Below are 24,995 nucleotides of genomic sequence, written 5' to 3' on the forward strand. Positions count from 1 at the left end.
ATCTGGACCATCTGATTTGAATTCTAGGCTGTTCTGGTGTGTGACCAGGACAGTTTTTTTACTAATTAAAAAAAAAAAAATTGAATTTTCTTATTGAGTATTTCGCCACCCAATGTAGTATTAACATTTAGTATTATAAGTAAGTTAACTGATTTACTCTGTGTATGTGAGATTCTGTGTGCACTAATTAAAGACTGCCTTGTGAATGTTCTTGAATTGAAGCAGTAATTGATTAAAAGTTGAAAATATTCAAATAGGGACATGCTGAGAAATGTTCCATTGAGAAAATTATTGAAAGTAATGAATGTGCTTAGATACATTTCATTGAGAAAATTAGATAAAAGTTTGTGAGCAAGAAGCTACAAATACCTTTTAGATATGAATGATAAGGGATTAAATAATCATTTAAGACTGGTATGGCATGTCTTAGTTCTGTGCAGACCTATAGGAGCTAAGTTGCTACTTCAGCCAAGAACAACATGGTTATGTGGGTTATAGAATCTTATATGACCAGAGTAATTTTTCACAAATAGAACTGCTGTTTTTCTGCTTACGACTTCTTGTTGCCTACAGGATAACATCTAAAACTCAGGTCTGCACACAAGACCCTTCATGATTTGTCTGCTTTCAGTGTTACCCCAAGCCTCACCTTTCACCCATCCTAGCTCTCTCCCCACATTTCCTGTAGGGATCCCCTTCATTCCTGTAACGATGTTACCATATTTCCTACCTCATTTGTTGTGCCCATGCTGCTCTTTCTGTGTAAACATCCCCTAGCTAACATTATAAGGCTGTAAAAATATAACTTGGAGAGTATTTAATGATTCCTTTTGGCATTATACCATTTGTATTAAAGGAGTAAACAGTGGAAATGTGTATTGTCTATTCCCATAAGCAGTGAGTAAGAGCGTAGGAATGATACTTTGTGTATTCATCCAACAAATATTTATCGAACACCTACTTGCTGGGCACCATGTTTGGCCCTAGAGATTTAAGAGTGAACAAGACAGAGACATCCTGGCCACCAAGGAAACGTTTACTTCAGTGAGGATGACAGACAGATAACAAAGAGAGGTAGAGTGGTCGGGAAGAAGTGCAAGAAGTAGCACGCAAAGCAAGGGCAGTGGGAAGAGACTCATGAGGGGACGTGTTAATAAAGTGGTCGGGGTATGTATATCTGAGAGGGTGACATCTGAGTGTAGATCTGAAAGAAAGGAGGGAGCAAACGGGGAGAATATCTGGAGAAAGAGAGTACAGTGGCCTTGAGAACCCGAGGGGTGTAATGTTCTTAAGAAACAGGAAGGATCATTTATTCTTCTACCCCCTTAACCCCCCACGTTGCATCTCCACTTTGGGATTGGGAGGGAGATAAACCGTAAGTGACTCTTAATCTCACAAAACAAACTGAGGGTTGCTGGGGGGAGGGGGGTTGGGAGAAGGGGGGTGGGGTTATGGACATTGGGGAGGGTATGTGCTATGGTGAGTGCTGTGAAGTATGTAAACCTGGCGATTCACAGACCTGTACCCCTGGGATAAAAATATATTATATGTTTATAAAAAATAAAAAAAATAATTAATTAATTAAAAAAATAAAATAGCCTAAAAAAAAAAAAAAAGCAACAACAGGAAGGAGCTTAGAGTGGCTAGGGTACAAGGAACAAGGGGACTGGTAAGAAGGTCAGAAAAGTTGCCCCTTGCTGGTCATGGTTAAGATGTAGCATTTGGTTCTAAGTTAGAAACTGTTAAGTTTTGAGCAGGACAGTGATACTTTCTAAACCCTGGTTGTTGTGTATAGACTAGGGCAGGGGGGAAGAATAGGAGAGTAGCAGCAGAGAGCTAAGTTAGGAGGCTGTTTTGATCATTCAGAGATGCATGGTGGCTTAGACTAGGGTGGAAGCAGTGGCGGTGCTGAGAAGTGGTTGGCTCTGGTGTAGGTTCTGAAAAGAGCACTGAGAGAACTAGCTGTTGGGTTGGATGGAGGATATCAGAGAGAGCAGTCGAGGGTTCTCAGGTTTTTGACTGGGGAGATCAAGTGTATTAATGGTAAGGACATTTATTGAGATGTAGACTGTTGGGGTTGGAAGGGTATGAAATCAGGAATTTGGTTTTGGACCCGGTAAGTTTGAGATTCATGTTGGATACCTAAAAGGAATTGTCCTATAATGAGTTGAATGGGTGAGTCTAGGGACAAGGGAAAGGTAAGGCCTAGAGATATAAATTTGGGAACTGTCAGTGTATCGGTGGCATTTAAACCATGATGTTGAAGATCTGCTAAAGACTGAATAGAGACAGCTATGAAAAGAGATCCAAATCCCACTCCTGGGACACCACCATCTTTGGAAGTTGGGAAGAAAAAGGAACCTCCAGCAAAGGAGACTGAGGAGTTGAGCTAATTAGACAGGAAGAAAACTAGCCATGGAGCCCAAGTGACGAAAGAGCTTCAGGAAGGAGCAGGTGATTATTTGTGCCAGTTGCTGCTGAATGGTCCAGGCGAGATCTGGGAATTACCCACTGGAATTGGCATGTGGAGGCCACAGCTGACCATGGGTGGAATGGAGAGGACAGAGATCTGATTAAAATGAACTTAAAGGAGCTTTTGCTTTTGTTGTTATTACTTTTTGCTGTCAAAAAATCAGTGCCATGACCCATATGTGGCTATCATTTTGAGATGTATACATACGTTAAATCATTGCATTGCAAACCTGAAACTAATACAATGCTCTATGTCAGTTATATCTCAGTTTTTGTTTTTGTTTTTGTTTTTAAGCGAAAGAATGAAAGAAGGAGAAGCAGTAGAACTAATTGGGGTTAGCTACTCTTTTTGAAGAATTTTGTCTAACAGGGAACAGAGTTATGAAGCTTATACGAGAAGGGGTTGCAGGATCAAGGCAGATTAAGGTAGAAGACAACTTTGGGAAGGCTAGCTTCATTCCTCTCCCTTCTTTTTTGTGAAACAAGAAGACTTGCTTTAGCTGAAGCAGTTCTTAGCTCTAATATTTACAGCCCCTATAAACATGAGAAAATTGTCATTGAAAGAGAAGGGCTTATGACATTCTCTATGGTATTAAAAAATCATTTTGTAAGGTATCAGATTTTGGCACAGTTACAACGTACTTTCTTCTTTTAAATTTCCAGGTGTTAGATGGTGTCTTTGAACTGATACAAAGCTGAACTGCCCTGTGTGAGAGCATTCTATAAACCTAGGAGTAATTTTAGAGGAAAAATTTTAGAGAGGGCTTACAAGACTGAAGCAAGATTGATGGCAGTTACAATATTGCAGTTCTTTTAGAATGGAGTTAAAAGACTCAGACATTTTCCCAATAAAAAGAACTGTTGGATGGACTTGCCAGTTGTTAAAAAAAAAAAAAAGTTCTTAAGTAATACTTGCAGAAAATTAGCTAATACATGCTACTTCATACTTGTCCTGATAGGTAGGGTTAGTGTTAGTTAAAATTAACTGTGCACATAATTACATGCTTACTTTATATTTTTTGTGTGTGGGGGTCGTAGCCTGGAGGAAGGGTCATCTTCAGAGTCCTGTGGTTGGTGGTATTTTCCACTTGTGCTTACATACACTGTTCTAACAGTAATTACTTTTTACTGGTATATATATATATATATTTTTTTTTTTTAAACATTTTATTTATTTGACAGAGTGTAGAGACAGCAAGAGAGGGAACACAAGAAGGAGGAGTGGAGAAGGAGAAGCAGACTCCCCACTGAGCAGGGAGCCCTATGTGGGGCCCAATCCCAGGACCCTGAGATCTTGACCTGAGCCAAAGGCAGATGCTTAACCAACTAAGCCACCCAATCACCGCTGTCTTACATACTATTAAAATACAGTTTCTTAGTTATACTACCTTATACTACTTGCACAGGGAAGTGAAATACTTTGGTAAATGAAAGAGCAGGATGACAGTTGAAGTTTAGCACATGTGGGTAGACTCTGCTTCTACATAGATCTCATCATACACTTTAATTTTAATAAGAGAGCAGATTATTTGTGTGTGTTTCATAAGCTGATGCACCAAAATTTTATTCCTTCTTTGATCAGATAGAACATTTTGTTTAGTGCCGTCTCAGAAGATAGAATCTTGCTTCCTGATTGGCATTGATTATCTTAAAACACCCCCAATTCTTTTGGAAATGTGTGCATGCCTATTTAGAACTGTTTGTTTGAAAAGTTTTTAGGTTGCCCCTGGCAAAATTGATTCTTGATGAGTTTTTGTTTTCTAATTTTCTCTTGTCCAGAGAGTTTCCAGTGGCAGCCATTTGTGAATACATTATGTGGCTGATTTTTCTGTTGGTAGATGTAAAGTTTACCTCTTCTAGCATTCAATACTCCCTAAATTTCCCTTGCATGTCCTGATGGTGGTAAAATCTCTTGCTGTCATTCTAATCTGTTCAATAAGCCTTGTCTTTGAAGTTTCATTATGTAACCATGGATTCTCAGTTTTAACGACTCTTAAGCTGCAGCTTTGTAGTTACAATAGAGAAATGTGATAGAAGAGGAAGAAAGTCTGGAGAGGGGGGCTGTGAGGAGGAAGGAGGAGGAATCAGAGTGAGCTAAGCTTTCTCATTAAAACTCATAGAGAACTATACATAGCTCCTTCTACCTCTAGCCAAAGGAAATACCAAGAAAGGCTGTAGGGTAGTACATATAGCTCTTAAAAAAGTAGTTGAATTTAATGGAATGGTACAAGAGCACAGTGCAGTCACAATTGCAATAGAAATAGAAATACAGATATCAGAGAAGAATCAGTAGGAATTGGTGGACATAAAGAGTGACTGAGAAAATGAGCCTGACGGCCATGGTTGCTGCAGAAGGAAGTGCCCAGGCTGATCTGAGCCAAGAGAACCAAGACCAGTAGCAGACCTCATGCAGAAGTGCGAGCCTCAGGGGTGTCTGATGTGGCCAAAGGCTTTTGCATTATGTTTATCACTGTGGTGTAAAAAACCTTTGTTTTACTGAATGCTGTTCTGAGCAGGTTAGATACCAGTTAGCCTCACAGGTATTGTTATTTTTCAATACCTCTAAGGTATTGAATGATAATAATACTAATGTATTATTATTATATTATATTAATATTTTATTATATTATAATATATTATCATTATATTAGAGGTATTGAATACTAATACTAATACTAATAAAGTACTGTTATTATCATATATTAGGTATCTTGTCCAAGGTCAGGAACCCAGGTTTGTCTGGTTCTTGAGCTCACGTTCTTTTCCATGTAGCTGTGCACCCATCTATATGGTTTCATCTATGATGTGTCCTTTCTCTTTCTCAAACCTGTTTTATCTCTTAGGGTTTTGCCTTAAGGAACCTTGTTGGAAAGGAAATACCTGAATGCAGTTCTGCACCCACTTGGGGCTCCTTAAAGTCAAGTGGTCTTCCAGGGGCTGCAGTAACTTTGTGCCCATAGTAGGTATGAGTTGTGGTGGGGTCAGTCTGGAAGTGTGAATTTTTTGTTTTTTTAATACGAACTTTTATATGAATTGAAGTTTCTTTGAATGGTCAGGAGAAACAGTGACTATATAGGGACTCAGCTGTTTCAGTGGAGGACCGATAAAACCAAATTAGTCAGTTTGGCCTTTGAATTGTGTTAGGTAAAACGTTACCTTCCCTGAATTAGAATCAGGACTGGGGAGAAGAATGAGAGCTAATTATGGTCTCCAAGTTGCCCATGACGAGCTGTTGCAACATTTCTCAAAACTCAGTTTTCCTTAAGGAATATGGAAAAAGAGTTTGGTTGACTGCATTGTGGGTCACTAGGAAAAAACACATCTTTGAACCACATGGTCAGGCAGTGTACTTGGAGTCCCTGGAGTCCATCCAAATAATCTTCCACCAAAGGGGAGAAAAGAACCATTGTTCGTGAGGGTTCAAATGGTGGAAGTTGTTCAACTCTTCTAGGCTGTGCTCTTGGGATATTACAAAGGTTCTTTGTTAAGCTATCAAATTACATCCAGATAGAGATAACAGTTCTTGTTCTAAGAGTGATCATTGCTAGTTTTTGGATATACATTTTCCACCAACATCTTGCCTCTTGAATTCTTTGTGACCCTAGTATTCAGAGCTTGATTACATACCTGAAGTGAAAATCTGACAGTTTTCACTTTACCTGTGAAGCTTTCCTCGTTTTGAGTTCTTGTAGTATTTTCTTTTATAATCTGCAGTGGCAATTATTTCTTGTATTATACAGTACAGTGTATCACACTGTCTGTGAGGACAGCAGTTGTGTCTCATTCATCTCTGTACCTCCTATGGTGCTTCATACAAAGCTCAATAAATGGTTGGTAAATGAATAGAGCATGAAAAAAAATCCTTTAGTAATGAAATACAGAAAATGTAGTTTACTCTGTCTTCTTTACATACTCCACACATCCCTAGTGTACTTTTGTGACTTTTTCTAAAATTCCCTTGCTATCACTTGTTTAATTTTTAATAACCCTCTTTCTTTCATGGCCAGAAAGCCTTTAAAGCCCAGGTCAGTGTAACAAACTGATTTCCCGTTTATAATTCCAGTGACATTTCTTAGTTACATATGGGTGGTGATATTTACCAGCAGTTTATAAATGGTATCCGCAAGGCCAAATCAGTTTAGTATCATTTATGTACTGTGCCTAAAATCTGAATATGTGCTATCCCAGCAACTTGTGTGGTTAAACTAATTGGTCTGAGTATTTAGGCTTCTACAGGTGCAGATAACTGACTCAGTGGTAATGCTCCATGTTTCATGGCAGCTATACAACCCCTGTAAATTATAAGAATAAATTTAAAAGTTTAATATATATGATAATTTAGTGCAAATTTATAGAAATAGTAGTATGTACCATAGGTATGTGAAGCTGCTTTGTGAAAACATTTGGCCGCTATTAAACCCATCCTTTCCTACTGTCATTTGAGTCGACATCAACCATCAGTCTCCTCTTCCTGGGGTTTAAAACAGCGTGCCTGTGAAGCACCTTAGCCACAGCTCTAGCATCCGTGCTTCACCCTAGGCGCCCATCCTTTTGTACATATATTTCCGCATGCACAAGCACTCTTGGTTACAAGGAACTGAAAATCAGCTCAAAGTGTTTAGGGGAGAAAATAGTATTTATGGGGAGGTTAGCGTGGCACGACCTCATCTTAAGAAGTCAGCCAACTGGGACACCTGGGTGGCTCACTTGGTTAAGTGTCTGCCTTCAGCTCAGGTCATGATCCTGGGGTCCTAGGATCGAGTCCCGCATTGGGCTCCTTCCTCAGCAGGGAGCCTGCTTCTCTCTCTGCCTACTGCTCCCCCTGCTTGGGGGAGCCAACCAGGCAGTGCTGAGGACTCAGCTGCTGGGGCCACAGTTTCAGTGCCGTCTGTCTCTTGCCCTCATCTCTACTCTTACTCCTTGTCCTTGTTAGTTTCAGGATTTCATTCCAACCTCTCTTCAGGACTTGACACCACTGGCTTCTCAGCTGATGCTTTCTCTGCTTTGCCACCATCAGGAGTAGAGGGGTAGGGTCCAGTTCAGCTCTGGCTGGCAAAGTCCCAGGGAACAAATGGCCTAAGTTGGATGGCTGGCCTGGTGCTGGACAGGACATACCCCTCCCTAGCCTGCAGTGCATGGCGCCAGGGGAGGAATCTTTCCAGGAACCAGCTTGTTTTTGTAACCATTCAAGTGAAACATTCCACAAGAAGTGGCAGAAAGGACTCAACCAGTATTTGAGTGCCGCCGTCCTTAGTGTTTCACTGGATATGAAAGGAATGTAGGAGTAAAAGCATTTCAGAACTGGTAACATCCCTGCTACTTACGCATTTTTGCCTCGAACCTCCTTCTCTGTTACACAAGGGAGATAGGACTGGTTATGTGATCATCTGACAAATGATTACCTTGGTTTGCTTTCTGTTCTTTGAGGAAGGTGTATGTGTGGTTTCAGAGTGATCTAAATCATACCAGCATTAGCTTGAAAAGGCAAAATACCAAAACACTGGCCAAAAGGAAGTTAATTAAATTACACAGGAGCACTGGTTTTAATTTCAGTTGAGAGTTTTTTTCAGTTGGTTATCTTTTCATTATTGTGCTTATTGTTGAATGAATAACATGGTTATCCATTCTTTTCTATGGAATTTTTAGGGGTATTTTATTTTTAGGGGTATAGAGTAAGATGAAGAAAATTATTTAATAAATCCTTATTATTTTAATATTTTGAAGTTTATACTAGATCAGTAGCAGGGAACTTGTAGATTACAAAATGTCAGAGGTGACTTGACATTTCTGTCTGTCTTTTGACAGGTTCAGTAAAACAAGTTTTCTTCCTTTAGGATTCTCCTGATTTTCTAACTAAGTAGAATTTTGGAAAGCTGGTCAAAAGTTCCTAAAGGCAATAAAGCTGACTTATAACCCTGAACTAGAAAACTTTTTCTTCCCTTTTCATAGTTAACATTAAAAAACTTAAGTAAGTTTTTAAAAAAAGACTTAGCTCTTTAAGAAGCTTTTGATAGTCTTGGATTTGTAGCTTCTCTCCGTACTGGAATCCTGACATCAGGAAGAGAGAAAATCCTCACATCTTTCCTCAGTGCCTTTTGCCTTTCTTCTTGCTTCTACCTGAGTCTTTTTTTGTGTCTGCCACTGAAGTCTTATAATTTAATTCACATTTCTAAGATCATATTAGTTCTAGACATTTGGAATTCTCTGATACTGTTCTTTGTGAATATGGTCTTGGTAAGATTGCTTTTATACCTGGGTCTCTGGCTTAGTTTCTCACACTTGGGGCATGGCACCCCATCAAATAATCGGTTGTGATTTTGCAAGGGTGTGGGTGGGAAAAGCCGCACTTGGCCATGCAGATACCCAGGCATTTTCTGTTACTTGAATAAATAATAAATACATAGTGTGTATAGCAACCATGTAATGTGTATTTTAATGCAAAGTCTTATGTGCCAAGGATTAGAAATTTAACTGAGGAGAAGCAAAGACTCAGGCGTAGACAAGTTGTTTCCCAGGATAATTGAGGACACAAGATCAGGAAACAAAACATATAGAAAGGAGGAAGATTGTTCCCTAAAATAGAGTAGACTGAACCCTTGGTTAGAAGCAGAACTGTGATCAGACATCACATATTTTTTTTTAAGATTTTTTTTTTTTTTGGTTATTTATTTATTTGACAGAGAGGGAGAGATCACAAGTAGGCAGAGAGCGAGGGGAAAGCAGGCTCCCCTCAGAGCAGAGAGCCTGATTCAGGGCTCGATCCCAGGACCCTGAGGCCATGACCTGAGTTGAAGGCAGAGGCCTAACCTGAGCCACCTAGGTGCCCCCAGACATCATATTTTTAAAGGAGACAAAAAGAAGTCCTGCCTTTTTATTACTGTAATCTGTATCTACCTGTTTTTGTTACTAGGATTCATGAAAATCAACTTTCCATGCTGCTTTTTGACAAACATAATCTAAAGTTTGCTTGTAGGGTGCCTGGGTGGCTCAGTCATTAAGGGTCTGCCTTCAGCTCAGGTCATGATCCCAGGGTCCTGGGATTGAGCCCTGCATCGGGCTCCCTGCTCAGTGGGGAGCCTACTGGTCCCTCTCCAACTCCCCATGTTTGTGTTCCCTCTCTCGCTATCTCTCTCTGTCATAAACAAATAAAATCTTTAAAAAAATTAGGTTTCCTTGCTATAGCTCTGTCTTTGGGCTTTTAATCTCCAACTTAGATGATGTTTATAATTGAACTTTTTCACCTGGACATGTTTTCTGCGGTTCGTGGTGATCAACATAGGATTTATCTTTAGCCAAGAAACAAACCTAGAGCATCTGTTGTATGTAGGACCCAGTGTCAGCACTGTAGGGAAGGCAGAGATGAAGAAGATATGGCGTGTGTGTGTGTGTGTGTGTGTGTGTGTGTGTGTGTGTGTTATGATTATGGTTATGGTTTTTGTTTGTGCTCTGGATGCATGGATTTTGAATGGTCTCCCCTTAGTCTTATTTTCCCCATAGGCCTTTGTATTTTTAGGGTGCATTTTAACAAAATGCAGCATTTTTCAAGAACAAATTTCTTGGGTTGTGATAGAATTACCTGTATTTACTGATAGAATTGGTTCATTTTTTTCTCCTCTAGAATCCAGAAAACACTCAGAGTTATGTAAATATTAAGAAGAAAATCCTAAGGTTTCTGTGAAATGCCAGAGTGATATATGGATATTTTTGGTATTGAGAAAGTATTTTAAATAAATGACATTTCTCTGAATATATGGAAGTCTAAGCAATGACTAGCATTAGTGGAGAAGAATTAAGTCATAAATTTTTTAGTGTTTATTAAAAAATAAAGGTTTAGGTTTACTAAAACCTTGTGAGCATTTTTAAAACAATCATAACATGAACATTTCACTGTAAAACTTTGCAGTAGAAAAAAATTGCTAGGGTCGCCTGGATCTATAATAATTTGAAATTCAGCCACTTTTTTGGGGGAATTTCTGTCTTTTCTCTATCACTTTTCAAAATAAAATATCTTCTCCATGAGACTTAAAAGTTTATTGAAAGTAATTCATAAGGCAGACTTACTGTATTGTATTAGATTTATATGCATAAAGTAGACTTTGCTGTTACCCCTTTCCTAACTTTATTTACTTATTTTTCTTTTCTCCTTTTTTTGGTTTAAAAAAAAAAAAAGAACAAAACAAAAAGAAGAGCTTTCTCTATTCCTTTCTTCAATACTTTTTTTTTGTTTGTTTGGGTTCCTTTTTTATGGGGGGAGGCAATCTGTCTGTTAGACTGTACTCCCGTGAGGGTCAGGGATCTGATAGCCTTGTAGGTCTGGGATGACTCCGGGGAAGCTGATAGGAAATAAGTATTTCTGCCCAGGTGAGAAGTACCACAGAGCCAACAGGGAATAGCTTCTGGTTCGGGGGCGGGGGGTGGTTTACCAGGCTTGTACTTCTCCACTCAGAAGAAAGTTCCTGGTTCTGCTTTGCACCCCCCTATTCTCACAGTTGCACGAACCTGTATTCACAGTGTTCTAATAAGCCTGTTTGTCTAGTTGCCCATAGGGAATAGCCTCTTGTTGTGAGGGGGGTTACTAGGCTTGTACTTTTCCACTCAGAAGAAAGTTCCTGGTTCTGCTTTGCACCCCCCTATTCTCACAGTTGCACGAACCTGTATTCACAGTGTTCTAATAAGCCTGTTTGTCTAGTTGCCCATAGGGAATAGCCTCTTGTTGTGAGGGGGGTTACTAGGCTTGTACTTTTCCACTCAGAAGAAAGTTCCTGGTTCTGCTTTGCACCCCCCTATTCTCACAGTTGCACGAACCTGTATTCACAGTGTTCTAATAAGCCTGTTTGTCTAGTTGCCCATAGGGAATAGCCTCTTGTTGTGAGGGGGGTTACTAGGCTTGTACTTCTCCACTCAGAAGAAAGTTCCTGGTTCTGCTTTGCACCCCCCTATTCTCACAGTTGCACAAACCTGTATTCACAGTGTTCTAATAAGCCTGTTTGTCTAGTTGCTCAAGTTTAGGGATGGTTGAGGAAGCTTGTGGCAAGACTGGGAAGAGTGTGGTAGTCTTAGGAGGAGGTGGCATGTTTAGAGCCTTAAGGAAGGAAGCCTGATGGCAAAGAGAATAAACCATAGTGATGATGCAAAAGGATGCATGTATGTCAGGTCTGGAGATCAGGTGTTAGTGACCCTGTATACTCTTGGTAAATTCTCGTGGCTATCACTAATGTTCACGAGGGACCCAGTCATCATCAGTTGAAGATGAGACTGTGTTTATTATAATTCATTTGAAAAGTCAGCAAAATGTATGATATACTTTTTAAGTTAAAAAAAAAAAATCATATATGAAGGCAGATACTTCCAGGGATCAATTTTTGTTTTCCTGAAAAAATGATACCCAAGCAGATAAGGTCAGATTCTAGCATTTTTGTATGTCAGTTTTCTTTCTTATCTTTTCCTTTATATTTATCAAGATGATGTTTTTATAAGACTTTTGTAAATAGACCCTCTATTTTAACATCTGTTACTGTCCTTCTGTGGTTGGTTTCAGATACATCTAGATGTCCTGTAATAAAGATAGTCTTAATGGCAGTGGATTGTGAATCTTGTATGACATGAACATAATGATTAATTTCCCATAGCTTTGCCTTCTAGCCTGTTTTTTCACTTCTGCTTTAAGGCCAAGCTTGTGTATATATACATTGACACTATATTTTCCCCACACATTCTCCCCTTTCATTCCTAAAGGTTTCCGTCTGTTTCCACTCTTGAGAGCCCACAGAATTTGTCTGAACAACAGTCATCAGCAGCAGCTCTTCCTAATATTTATTTATTCAGCAGGTACTGAGTGCTATCCTGGGGGCTGGGGACATGCTGTAGAAGCCGGTGCTGTGGAGCCTTTTCATGCCAGTGGGGGCAGAAGACAAACAAATAAATACATTAGATGGTGCAGCAAATTTGGTGCGAAGAAGAGGGTAACCAGGGAGGGCTCGGAGGAGGAGATTACTGACATCCAACTGAGTAATGAGAAGGTGTCAGCCAAGATTATCTGAGGAAGAACATTCTAGGCAGTGAGAGCAGCACAGACAGATTCCTAAGGCAGGAATTAGCTCTGAGGAGAAGAAACATTGGGGTGCCCGGGTGGCTCAGTTGTTATGCCTCTGCCTTCAGCTCAGGATATGATCCTGGGATCCTTGGATAGAGCCCTGCATTGGGCTTTCTACTCACAGGGAAGCCTGTTTCTCCCTCTCCCACTCCCCCTGCTTGTGTTCCCTCTCTTGTGGTCTCTCTCTGTCAAATAAATAAATAAATAAATAAATAAAATCTTTAAAAACAAAACAAAAAAAGAAGAAGAAAAGAAACATTGTCTATTGTGACTGAAGCATGGAGTGGTAAGTGCTGGGGGGGGGTGGCCGCTCAGTTCTGCTTGGTCAGTGGGTGCCTAGGCTAAACAGAAGCCCTTCCTCTCCAGCCCCCAGTCAGTGATTACCAGTCCAGGCGTAAACAAGGCCAGCCTTCTTGCTTCAGGTGGGACAGATGTTGGGTGTGGTTTTTTCCTTCTGAGACCACTCTTCCTTGCTTTCCCCCATCTTCCCTGTCCTGCCTCCTCACTCCCTTCCTCTGAGAGCATGTCCTCAGTAAATTAGGCGAACAAGAATCCTGGCTGAGCTCCATTTCTAGGAGATTAGAAACCTAAGACACATAAGTGAGCTTCTGATCATTTTTTTGCAGACTGTGAGTGAATAGCCTCCCCGCTTGCTCCTGCACCTCCAATCCGTTCTACGCCATTGCCCTGTTGTAAAATGAAAAAAATCCCACCCAGCTGCTGTGCTGCTTACAGTCCTTTAGTGCCTTCCTGTTGGATTAAATGGCAACTTCCTATTGGATAAAAGCCCTAACTTCTTAGCATGGCTTACAGGTCTGTTATGCTCTGGCATCCAGCCATCTTCCCCTCAGCCTTCCCAGCTGCCACCAGTCTATTTACTGCTCCGTGGTTTCCTTAGACAGCTTCCAGTTTCAGGCCTCTGATCCTTTTGTCCTGTCCTGCTGTTCCTCACATGCCCTCCCTCTTCTGGCCAGTGCCTGGAAGCCTCAGCCTGACGCTCCCTCCTCAGTGAGGTCTTCTCTGAGCCACTCTTATCTGTACCCAACCAAGCACTCCCAAAACACACATTTCAGTATATTATAATCACTTGCTTTATTTTTCACCACTCACTGGGTTCCTTGAATGCAGAGAACATGGAGGTTCCTACTGCTGGGTGCATCAGCACACATCTGTTGAATAAATACATGAAAAAATAAGGGGGAAACTTTATTCAGTGCAGTTTGTTGGTTCTTAAACAGCAAAGCCTCTTGACCATGAACATTATACATGCCCTTATCTACCAACTCTATAGGAAGAAGGACAGGAACTACCTGGGTGGAGTGACTGAAGATAACACTTCCAATGTGTTTTTGTTTTTTAAATTTCAGGGAACATTGAATGATGGGGGTGGGGGTAGATTATTTAAGCCCTAAAATATGGATTTGGGGGAATTTGTTACTTCTTTTAAATATTCATTTAATATTTTCTGGATAGCTAGCATTGCATTATATGTTGTAGGGGACTAAAAAAGGAAGCAGTTGATCGAGTTTGTTCCTCAAGGACCTTAAAATGGTGAGCTAGTGAGCTAGTGAGAGTTTTGAGGCAGCATATGATTAAATCTTAAATGATTTAAGTAAGAAGCACTGTTGGTCCTGAAAAAGGAGTCTGTGGGCTGGAGGGTTGAGCAATCACAAACTAAAACTCAGATTCTTATAGGAATGTAGTCCCCTCTGCAGAAATGGTATTCGTGGACCTCAGTAGTTTTTGGATATTAAGGATGGAGCTTTCTCTCTTGGCTTTCCTGAAAAAGGAAGTTAATAATAGTTGTGTTTGAAGAACTTTTTGTAAGTTTTTGAATGAGTTTTTTTGATGCAGAGAAAAATAAAAGTTCAGTATCTTCACAGTGTAATTCAAAAGGATGAAGGTGAAGATGGTTTGCAAACGGGAGATGATACCTTCTTCTTCTTCTTTTTAAGATTTTATTTGTTTGAGATAGAGTGCATGAGCAAGAGGGAGAGGGAGAACTGGGCTCCCCGTTGAGCAGGGAGCGAGCCTGACTACATGGGGCTTGAACCAGGACCCCAGGATTATGACCTGAGCTGAAGGCAGACGCTTAACCAACTGAGCCACCCAGGTGCCCTGGGAGATCATTTCTTTCTTTCTTTTTCTTTCTTTCTTTCTTTTTTTTTTTTATTAAATTTGACGGACAGAGAGCACTAGTAGGCATAGTAGGCAGAGAGGCAGGCAGAGAGAGAGAGAGAGAGAGAGAGAGAGAGAGAGGAGTAGGCTCCCTGCCAAAGCAGAGAGCCCGATGTGGGACTCAATCCCAGGACCCTGGGATCACGACCTGAGCTGAAGGCAGCAGCTTAACCCACTGAGCTACCCAGGGGCCCCGGGAGATCATTTCTTTAAACTGAAGGGAAACCACCTTTCCCTGAGCATTCTGATTATAAGTGTACCCAGTCCTGTGGGCTGTGAGAATTTTGGCTGCTCACCATTGACATGGTAGTTACCTCCTCTTGTACTTTAATCTCTTAATTAAATAAATATCTGTGAGGTCAGATTTCATGCTTGACTTTTAAAATTTCTAGCCTGAAGTGTTTTTCAGTTGTATCCTTGTGGCTTAACCTAACTTATACCCTTTTGTGATTCTGTTTTTTGAGGATAGGAGGTACTTTGAACAAAGACAAATTGTAGCTTAACCACTCTCCTGTAGGGGTCGCTATAAGAGTAGCCTTTTGGCATTCTTCCTCACTACCCAGCACCCAGCACCCAGCGCTGTGTGGTATGACTTGACATAATTAACCTAAGGGTTTTGGGATCTGGTTTGTGTTGGCATTTTACTTTTGGGAGTGATAGAAGCTCTAACCCCTCCAACCAAGAATTCTGTAGGCTTGTAACTATGTATTTTATCACTTCGGGTCTGTAAGTGCTACACCTGTGCATTTTAAACCTCATTTATTTGGTGCATGTTTATTTTAGAGTTCTCATTATTCCTCATTTGCATATGACAAATATATACACATAGACACATTAAACTATTTTAGTGGCTTTTGCAGCACGAATGATGGTAGCCTTCGTTGGCCTTCTGTAGGACCTCAGATTATTGTTTAATGGGGTTGTCACTCAAGATCCTTACTGGCTTCCTCCAGTGCTTTTAAAAAAATTGAATTGAGTTTGATGGGGTACATCCCCTTGATTAAATGTTTTTCCTCCTATGCAATCAGCATCAGCTGTTTGGCTCCCCTTCTGTATTCTTTTGAAGCAGCCCTGCATTGCAAATCAATATCTTTCTGAAGAGACAGGGTGTTGTGAATCGCCTGGACAGCATATGCACTGTTACTTTGGCTGCAATGCTGCTGCAGAGCCTGGTTACTCTGCCTTCCTGGGAACTCCACAGGCAAGTCCATCGTGTTTGGAGAAAAAAAAAAACCTAGTTTTTTTTGGGGGGGGAGAAATGAACTGTTAAAGCTATTGATACTGAATGTTGGCATATTCTTTGTGTTCTTGTGAACTATTTTTGGTCTTATTCCACTGAGATTAGTTTCTCTTGGGTGATTTCTGGTGTGTTTTTGTGTCTGTGTGTGGTTTTTTTTTTTTTTTTTTGCTCTTGCTTCCCCCTTTCTTGGTTGTAGTACGGCCGTACCGTTTTCAGCTTGCTAGTGCAGAAAGATGTGAATTCAGTTGCTGTATGAGCCTGGCCTGGTGCAGACACATTGCTAGAGACATGTTAAAGAGTTCCAGGTGAATCGAGCCTGAGAGAGACAACAGCAAAACGGTAAGACGGAGCATGCTTAAAATTAGAGCAGGGTTTTTAATTTGGAGCATCTCGGCAAGTCTGAATCCTGACTCACTCATTTACAACTTGAAAAGGATTCATTTTATGCATGTCATTTCACTCACCCCCTTCTCTTTAACTGCCAGAAACATCACAGATTGATCAAGGGGGGATTTAAATTAGGGATCCGACGGGAGGTTACTCATGGAGAGTCTCTTGAGGCGCCCAAGGCTATTGCTTGTAGTTTGTAAACACCAGTAGCAGTGATAAGACGAGGAAAAGGTTTAGCGTCTGTGCTTCTTTGCCATAGCTGAGTGTTATTTCTTCTGAAACTCGCCTTATTTATTACAGCTTAAAGAGATCTTACAGATTGTTTTCCCTGGCTTTGCTTGGCTGAACGCCCTCTGAGGCAAGCCAGTGAAGGACGGGAGACCACATCTTTCATTTGGGTAAACTGATGTCCCTACGTTAGCTAGATTGGTTCTGAGTGGAATAAGCGTCTCTAGTAGATTAGGGCTCTGGGGCTTCCTCTTTGCTCATTCCACCCCCTTCCCTTCTAGAGCACAGAAGCGTACCTGCTTTAAGTCTCTGCTTTCTGGCAGAGGCCGGTGTGCTGGTATTTTGCATCATTACACCTGGAGTGGTTATGCTTTCATGTACAGAGGTGATAATCCTTCCTGTGGTTCTGCTTGAAGAGCCGGCTCTAAGAGTGGACTGGGAGCATTTTGGGTTCTAATGGAGAACCCCTGCATGCATGAAGGACTGGGCTAGCAGACAGACTACTCCAGAATGATGCTTACCTGCTTGTGCTGACGATAACAGCTGAGAGACGGAGATGTAAACCTTGATATCTACAGGGGTTGAATTTCTATTTCCATTGTTAATTGGCACACAGTAATAGGGCTAGGGGACAGTCAAAGTTGCAGAACATGTTTTAATATTGTTCAGAGTGAGACTTACTACATTACATGGTCCTGGTGGATTTATTAGGGTCCGTCTCCTGTAGAGGTGCTGAATGCCCAGGGTGCCAGCATTTGATTTTTTGCTTTAAAAAATATTCTACGTCTGTATATTTTAACTCAGCAAATCACATAAAATGTAAATAAATGATGCAGATAGTGAAGATCAATTGAGAAGATCATTGGTAACTTGCTGTAGCATGTTGGCCATAAGCCAGCTGTGTATAATTTTGTGACATTAGTATTTTTTAAAAAGAACACCTGATTAATCGATAGACAAATGAGAAATTTTTGAGTGGGGGGGCCACATAAGAGCCCTAAATATCCTTCTATGTTTACTCAGCTATTGATTATGAAGGTGAGACATTGATTTTGGGGAATGAATATTTAAATTTTCTTCCAAAGAGAATTCACATTTTCTTTTATTTTCATCACTTATTACTTCCTGAAAAATCAACATGAACTATAAGCTGTTCTTTTCCATACTTAAGTTTTTTTTTTTTTTTTTCTGGAAAAAAAAAACATTTTTTTTTTTCCAGTTTAGAAGATGATGGACTCTGTGTTGTTGACTTTTTTTTTTCCTGAGAGTGATATGTTCTAGCTATTTATATTTTTACCTTCACTTTGTATAACCTGTGAGGTTTATTTTTTTGCCCTGTGATAGAAGGAATTGGACATTTGCAAAAAGTAGTTTTTAAAAAGGGGAAGAGTAGAGTAGTTACATGACATTGATTTTATAGTCATAAACTTTAAGAAAAAGATTTTATTTATTTGAGAGAGAGAGAAAGAGAACACGAGCAGGGGAGCAGCAGGCAGAGGGAGAGGGAGAAGCAGACTCCCCACTGAGCAGGGAGCCTGATGCGGGGCTCGATGTGGGGTTCCATCCCAGGACCCTGGGATCATGACCTAAACTGAAGGCAGATGCTTAACTTACTGAGCCACCCAGGTGCCCCATAATTACACATGTTTTAATTCCTCATTCTGCAGACGTTTATTAGCCATCTACTATGTGTAAGACATTATAAGACCTGCTGTGAGGAAGTAAAATGAAGTGATACATTCCCTCGCCTGAAGCAGCTTAGCTGGAGGAGCACTGGTATTTTTCTTTGGAATATGCTCCTTATTCTTTCTTATGAATAAGTAAATTTGATGCTTTTTAAATATTTTCTTTCTTGGAGACTCCTTCTGTTTTCTTTTAATCATTTATTTATTAAACAAACATTTATGGAGAATCTACTGTGTAACAGTGTACCTGCTCTGTAGCAGTGAGCCAAAAAGATCTGGGGCCTGTCCTCATGGGACTTACCGTGTACTGTACTCCTTTTTAAGATACTTCTGGGAGAAATGTTGGAGTAGATTTCTTTCATTTGGGGCAATTGCAGTACAGATACTGTATGCTTTGGTTTTTTTTTTTTCATTTCTTAAATTGTGGTATAAAATATACATACCACAAAACTTTAACCATTTTTAAGTGCACAATTCATTGGCAGTAAGTACTTTCACAAGGTATTGCTACCATCACTGCTATCCATTTCCAGAACTTTTCCCATCATCCAAACAGAAAAATTCTATATGCATTAAATAATAATTCCCCATTTTCCCTCCCCCTGGTCCATCCCTGGTAATCTCTAGTTTACTTTCTGTGTCTATGAATTTGCCTCATCAAGTGGAATCATAGAGCATTTATCCTTTTGTGTTTGGTTAATTTCACTTAATCTGTGTTATAGTGTGTCCCAGAATTTCTTTATTTTTTAATATATGCTTTGATTTTTTTTTTTCTGGGGTGGGGAGGGGCAGATAGCAAACATTAACCAGGCTCCACGCCCAGTGTGGAGTCCCATGTGGGGCTCCATCTCACAACCCTGAGATCATGACCAGAGCTTGAAATCAGGAGTCAGACACTTACCCGACTGAGCCACCCAAGTGCCCCAATATATGCTTTGATTTTTATATGGAAAACACCAGAATTCCCCCTTCTCCCTTACATGCTTTCACTAAATCAAGTTTCCATATGGATACCATAATAGATAATCTAGAGATCCTAAAACTCGGAGCTTGTAGGATGGGGAAGGGAATGAGGAACAGTTATGCGTAGAGGGAATAATCTGTGGTTATCTTACATTTGGGTTCTCTACATGGCCTGGTAATTGAGCATGGTAACTGGGCTACTTAGATTTTCATGTCAGTTCTTTGGTGATAGAGAACAACAGCTAAAATATTCAGTGGAAGGCTGGACTGTAGCTTTTGTCATTATTAACATTTTAATTTCACCCCCTCTGCTTTAGTTCCCTTGCTCTATCTGATGTTGAGGTCCTCCTACAGACTCTTGGAATTGGCAGGTTCTTCAGCAAGTGTGTTGTCTAATTGGCTCAGTGCCATTTGTTCAGCCAGTGGGAGAGTGAGACTTTCCTCAGTCTCCTGATATCTGCTGCATACCCTTCTTCACTCCCCACTGCTGTTTTCAGTGGACACGTAACCTGAAAACCTCATGTTATCTTTTGAGTTGGGCAGAGAGGAGCAGGAGAGGGTATACGCTTTTTTCCAAATTAAGCGGTTTTTCATTGGATGAGGTGAGACAGGATTCATCAATACAGCATTCTCTTTTCAAATTTCTTCCTGTTACTGTTTATCTTAAATCTTAGATGGTTTTTCTGATAGAGAATCCTTTTTAGAAAGTCAGGTAAGCTCCCAGAGGTATCCATTTATCTGCCATCGACTAGATTCATGATTCTTAGATTGGATTAGCCAGTGGTTTATGACTCGCCTTGAACATACTATACAGGAAACGCAAACATATATGGGAAAGGAAGATTCAACATGGCAGTACCTAATGTCCAGGTCATTTCATCTTCCCCATCAGCCTGTCCTTTTTAATGATCTTTATGCTTTCTGCCCATCGTCATGACTTTGCTGTTCAGCCTTGACTTTTGATTTGAGGCTGATTCAGAATCAGGTCAGTTAAAGGCATGTTAAGTTTAGGTGATGGAAGTAGTGAGGGATGAGGGAGGTTTGGTCAGAAACCTTAGACCACCAGAGTGCTTTCTTTTGCATCAGAAGAGAGAATGAGAAAAGTGTTGTGGATCAGGTCTGGCCTCTGCTTATTTCTCTTGAAATATCAATCCCAGGGAGCATGTAAGGAAGACATCCCAGTGGTCAGGATCTTGGGCTTTGTAGAGTCTCGGAATAAATCTTACTACCTCTACTTGTTCTCCGTGTCATCTTGGACATGCTACTTAAATATTTCGTGCCTCAATTTAAATGTCTGTAAACTCGGAATAATAGTCATACCTCATGGGGCTGTTGCAGACACTGCAAAACTACTTAAAAAGCATTTTTCATAGTAGCTGTTACATAATAAGAGCTCTGTGAGAACCATCATCATTACCGTTATTATCTAAAAATCCTTCATTTCCATCTCTCTTTTCTATCAACTTGAATTATCTTGTCCAAGTTTTATCCTTTTCCAGTTTACTTGTTTATTGAGCATATATGACAGTTCTTAGTGTTACTGTGTTTGAGGGGATAAAAAGAGGATTTGAAAAAGTGCTCCAGTCTTCCATTTATCATCTGATAAGGTTTGGGAAGGGTATATGTTCTATAAACTTCCTCCTCTGTCCTGCTGATACAAGTTTGCCCCAGTGGCTTATTCCTCAGCTGAATGAGATCTTGCTAAAATACAAAGAGGACAGTGAAATGTTCCTGGAAGCACCGAGGCTTATTTTCAGGTGGCAGACAAGCGACAGGATTTGTGTATCCCACTGCTCTGCTCTATTCACCTTGGCGATCTGCGTCTGGATTCACTATAGACTTTTCTCAGTCAGAGGAAAGGTTGACAGAACCAGCTCTTATGAAATCAGCTATGACTTTATTATTAATGGATTGCTGTCAGATTTATTATTGCTGAAATTTTAGCTCTTTACAATAGATGGACCAATTGTCAAAGCTGCACTGAAAGAGACTTCCATTTTTTCCCTCAAAGGTTCATTGTTCCCTGTTTCTCTTCATAAGCTCTGTGTGGTTAGTGACCCATGTATGATTCCCTGAAAATTTCAAGAGCTTCAGAAGTCAGTCCTATATTGAGTGATGCCCTATATCTTTCTGGATCCTCTTGTCAGTTCCGTATCTCGATTTATTTTATTAGAATAAAAACATTAAACTTTAGAACTTTATAACATTCCTCTTGACATTCATTAGTCACTAATTATTATTTAAGCATTAATAGTACATCTAAATTTTATTAAAAAGGTGGTTATTATAGGTGAGGAGATAAAAGTTGTGCTTATTTATATAACTGTCTGTTTCAGAGTAAAGAGATAGTACACAATTTTATTTCTCCTTCAGGGAAGGAATTTAAAAATATTTATAATCTTTATTTTTAAATGCTGTTCATATGGTTACCAAGGGAAAGAAATTCAGGCCCTAATGGATCAGTCAGTACCTCCAGTAGTGTCTTTTTTCAGTTTCCATTTTTAATGTTATTATGCCTTCTGGATGCTTGATCTTACATGAGGGACAGAATAGAGAGCTACAGATATTTGAAAGGTATAAACATGAAGGAAGAACTAGCCTGGTTTAGTACAAAGAAGCTATGGGTGGTGCAATGAAGTTCAGAAGAGAAACAAAACAATTCAGAAGGCATCTGAAACTATCGTTTGCACAGCCTTTGAGACAAATGACAGCTTCTCTGGTCCTTGTGATGTTTGAAAAAACCCAAAAACCAAAAAAAAAAGTGCCTCAATCAGTAAGCCTGTGTATACAGGTAGAAAGCGTGCTGGGCCATATTCATGATTTCAAAGAGCCATGAATCTGAGTTCAGCCTTATCTGTTTATTGATTATTAATACTTCTGGCATGGTAGACATTTTAAAATTGCTGTAGGTTATATTGGTCAGTTCTTCTTGCTAGGTCATGTCACATCTCTGCATCATGTGGAGTCCTCTGAAAACACTCTGGTTTCCCTTTCTCAGGTTAGGACCCAAGACAGACAGAAAGAAAAGCTATATTTAAACCTATAAATTCTGTGAGGGTGGGGGAAAGGTTCTTATTTGCAGGAACAGACTTTTTCTTTTCTAGAATGAGAACTTTAAGGGAGTAGTGTCTTGATGAAGAAACTAATTAGCCATGTTGGGAGCCACTTTGTGTAGCCTGAGTCTTCTGTTTTGTCCTGAATGGTACTCCAGTTCCTCACTGCAGCTGTGAGAATTTTGTAGGTTGAAATAGGCTTTTTCTCTGTGGAATCTCAACAGAGCCACTCCCTTACTGTGTGTGGGGATTCTCATTTCATGTGCCCCATTTCTGAGCCCTCTGGCTATAAATGAGAGAGGGTAGGTAATATAGATGTCAATTCTAATATTTCACCTCCCAACACTATGTATTCATTTGGCCATGTGATATGAATGCTACACTCTTGACTCTTTTTTTCCATGATGGAGTTTTTAGCCAGTATATAATTGTGTATGCCAAGTGAGACAAAATTCACATAGCTTCTTTCTCCTCATGACCTTTTGGGAATATAGAGTATGTTTTTAGTGGAAACAGTGACTGAAAGCCACCCAGACTTCTACAGAGTTGCCATGTCCTTCTGTTTGTGAACAGGGGTTCCTGTCCCTTGTCCAGTGGGACATGTTCAGTTATAACAAGTAGGCAAAGGGCTTTTCCCCGCCCCCCTCCACCTTCTAGGGGAGGGCTTGTTTTAGGATACATGGTACACTTCACAAATACGAGTTCTTTTTAAAATTTTGTTTCTAGGTGCTAAAGTGACTTCCTTCTATTTTATTATTATTTTTTTCCCCCAAAGCTACCAAGCAAAGCAAAGATTCTGGGTTCAAACCTTCTTAGATAATTTTGTGGTAATTTTTTTTCATAGATATGGTAGCCAATGACAAAACAGTACTTCTGTATTAGAAATACATAAACCCACAAATTTCTACACAGGAGGTAATGGTACAGATGCTGTTGTAATTTGTGTATCTTCTTTTTTCCTCTACTTTTCACTTACTCTGATCTCATTGCTTGAAAAAAATTCATAAGGTATACTTTGGGTATACCCTACTGGACAATTTTATTTCAGAGTATTTCAAATTTAAAGAATTGTATGAAATTGCCCTGACTTTTTGTGAGAAATTTGAGTAAAAATGTTACCCAAGAAAATGATTATCATTCATATGGTACCCAGAGTTTGAAACAAATTTTACCCCTCAAACTCTCGACCTCTTGTACAGTCTCAATCTCTTATGTGGCCATACCAGCTCAATCTATCACTGTATGTGTAGAGCACTGCACCTCAATTTTTTTTTAAAATAATTTTTATTTATTTGACAGACAGAGGTCACAAGTAGGCAGAGAGGCAGGCAGAGAGAGAGGAGGAAGCAGGCTCCCTGATGAGCAGAGAGCCCGATGCGGGGCTCGATCCCAGGACCCTGGGATCATGACCTGAGCAGAAGGCAGAGGCTTTAATTCACTGAGCCACCCAGGTGCCCCTGCACCTCAATTTTTAACGTGCACACAAATCTCCTGGGGGTCATGTTCAAGTGTAAGTTCTGACTCAGTGGGACTTAAGGGGGCAGGAGTGGCACTGAGATCCCAGGCATTGCCAACACCAGGGGTCCACAGCAGAAAGGGGTTAGAGAATATTCCAGATGAAATCCTGATTCCTAAAGATAGCTATATTCCAAAAAACCTGTGTAGGCCACAACTAACCGTAGGGCATTTTTTACAGTTATGGTGTTGTTCATCAAACTTTGTGTTAAATTTATCATGATGATTAGGGTGAAATGAAGAACATAGAGGTCAGTAAGTAGAAGCATCTGTCTACATGAACCTGTAAGCAAACTATCATGTACATCTAAAATCAAGAGTATAATTATTATTTTTTATTCAATTATTTTTATTAACATGTAATGTATTATTTGCCCCAGGGGTACAGGTTTGTGAAGAATATAATTATTTTTTAAGAAGATGTTATTTATTTAGAGGGAGCATGTGCACGTTCATGTGGAGGAGGGGTAGAGGCAGAGAGAGGGAGAACAGAACACCCATTTCATGCTAATGCAGGTCTCAACCGGGTCTCGATCCCACGACCCTGAGATCATGACCCAGAGCAGAAACCAAGTCCGCCGCTCAACTGACTGAGCCACCCAGGTGCCCCTCAGGGGTATAACAGAAGGGAAAGTAACTTAATAAAATTGTCTTAGCAGCATATATTAAAATTTAAGCCGCTGAGAAGAGCACCTAAATATTTCACAATAAACCTGGCCAAATAGTCATCAAGTCTCTTGGTGGTAAAGCGTTGAAGCCCACCAAGGGTTGTAACAAAACTATGGTCACTGAAGTGGCATAAAGGAATGGAGTGTCCTCAAGAATTCTCCCTTCAGCTATGTCCATTAGCCAGTGGATTCAGGGTTTCAGTGAAATTAGGTCAGACCCCAAAGAAACCAGTCAGTAGAAACATAAGCATTTTTAAATTAAATCACAGCAATAGATGCGGAAATCTGGTGAGTGGTACAGCTGGTGAAACTCTTTTCATTGAATGGAAAAGATCTGGGCTTGGAAGGTGCCTCATTGTATGTAGGTAGGACTAATTTTTTTAACGGCCTATGTTTAGTTAAAGGGGAAGGGTCATAATAAGGAAGATAGTCCATCTTTGAGTAGATGTTAACAGAACACCCATTTATGCCATCTTTGGGGCTTTCAGAAACATTAAAGAAATGGAAGAT

The 24,995-nt window shown here is 40.1% G+C and overlaps 1 protein-coding gene across 4 annotated transcripts in view; it reads left to right on the forward strand.

The window, feature by feature from the left end:
- Positions 1-24,995, forward strand: part of CDK14 (cyclin dependent kinase 14) — a 570,565-nt gene that overhangs the window by 95,278 nt on the left and 450,292 nt on the right. The window contains exon 1 of one of the 4 annotated variants that reach the window (XM_044245989.1): positions 16,161-16,322. The exons of the other annotated variants lie outside the window; for them this stretch is intronic. The gene's annotated coding sequence lies outside the window, so the exon portion shown is untranslated. Of the gene's footprint in view, positions 1-16,160; positions 16,323-24,995 lie in introns of those variants that run through there. 4 annotated transcript variants of the gene reach the window in all.

Source organism: Neovison vison, chromosome 4 (genome assembly GCF_020171115.1).
Source record: "Neovison vison isolate M4711 chromosome 4, ASM_NN_V1, whole genome shotgun sequence".
Lineage (NCBI taxonomy): Eukaryota > Metazoa > Chordata > Mammalia > Carnivora > Mustelidae > Neogale > Neogale vison.